Source organism: Meleagris gallopavo, unplaced genomic scaffold (assembly GCF_000146605.3).
Source record: "Meleagris gallopavo isolate NT-WF06-2002-E0010 breed Aviagen turkey brand Nicholas breeding stock unplaced genomic scaffold, Turkey_5.1 ChrUn_random_7180001873297, whole genome shotgun sequence".
Lineage (NCBI taxonomy): Eukaryota > Metazoa > Chordata > Aves > Galliformes > Phasianidae > Meleagris > Meleagris gallopavo.
In genome coordinates this window covers 1-889 of record NW_011138022.1, presented here as the reverse complement: position 1 = coordinate 889, position 889 = coordinate 1, and the positions used below count along the sequence as shown (strand labels likewise).

General features: G+C 41.3%; 1 long non-coding RNA gene across 1 annotated transcript; it reads left to right on the top strand.

Moving 5' to 3' along the window:
• The first annotated feature begins 6 nt into the window (after positions 1 to 6).
• LOC109364585 lies at positions 7 to 779 on the top strand. Its single transcript, XR_002110491.1, has 3 exons — positions 7 to 105; positions 262 to 437; positions 736 to 779. It is a non-coding gene; the product is annotated as an uncharacterized LOC109364585 (long non-coding RNA).
• Positions 780 to 889: the final 110 nt, after the last annotated feature.

Here is an 889-nt window from a genome sequence, read left to right as displayed (position 1 = left end):
TTACCCCCAGTGCGGCAACTGTTAAAGCAGCTTTTTCACTTGCCCCAGGAAACATCAAGGCTTGAGACAGATGCTCCTGAATCCCTTTGCCTGTTGGACCTTGAAGTCAGTACACTTTCCAAGATCTGAAGTGCATTTAAATGCTATTTGCTCTTATTTCTCCTCTTCTCCTTTCTTTTCCTTTCTTTTCCTTTCTTTTCTTTCTTTTCTTTCTTCCGATACCTAATATTTTCCTTTGTTTGTTTATTTTTACAAAAACAGGTATTCCTACTCGGGATGGTATTCACTTGCAACTTGGAACTGCAAGAGAAGTTTAACAGTCGTGATGAAACCCATCAGCCACCTTTCTTACCGTTGCTGCTGTGCAAACAGTTCTCTACTGAGAAGCAAAGATCCTGGTGGGATGCTGTTCGTGCTCTTATGCAGAAAAAAACAACGTAAGAATTCTTCTGCTTGGAAGTATTTGAAACAAGCCTTTAGACAGCTTCTGAACGGATTCCCATAGATTGTGTAAAACTAGTTTGCTTGGTTGGAGTGTTTTGGACGTGAATGTTTTGTTGCAAGAGGGGTTTGAGACCCAAAAGAGCTTTCTCCAAGTGGGCTTCATGTTTCTCGTATAGCATTTCTAAAGCAGAGCTAGAAGCAAAGCTACTTGTTCTTTTCATCAAACAAGTGACATGTGACTAGAAGAAAAAGAGCAAATACTAACTGAGGGCTGTTTCTTCTGTTACTCAGGCCAGAATCAGTGACAAACCTGAAGTTTCTTGTCCAGCATGGATTAAGTACTCTGCGAGCGCTGGAGAAGCACGGCCTTCAGCCTGCCTTGATTATACACTGGGCAAGAAGCCTGCAAAATACAGTAAGCTGAGATTATTGTTCAATATGTACA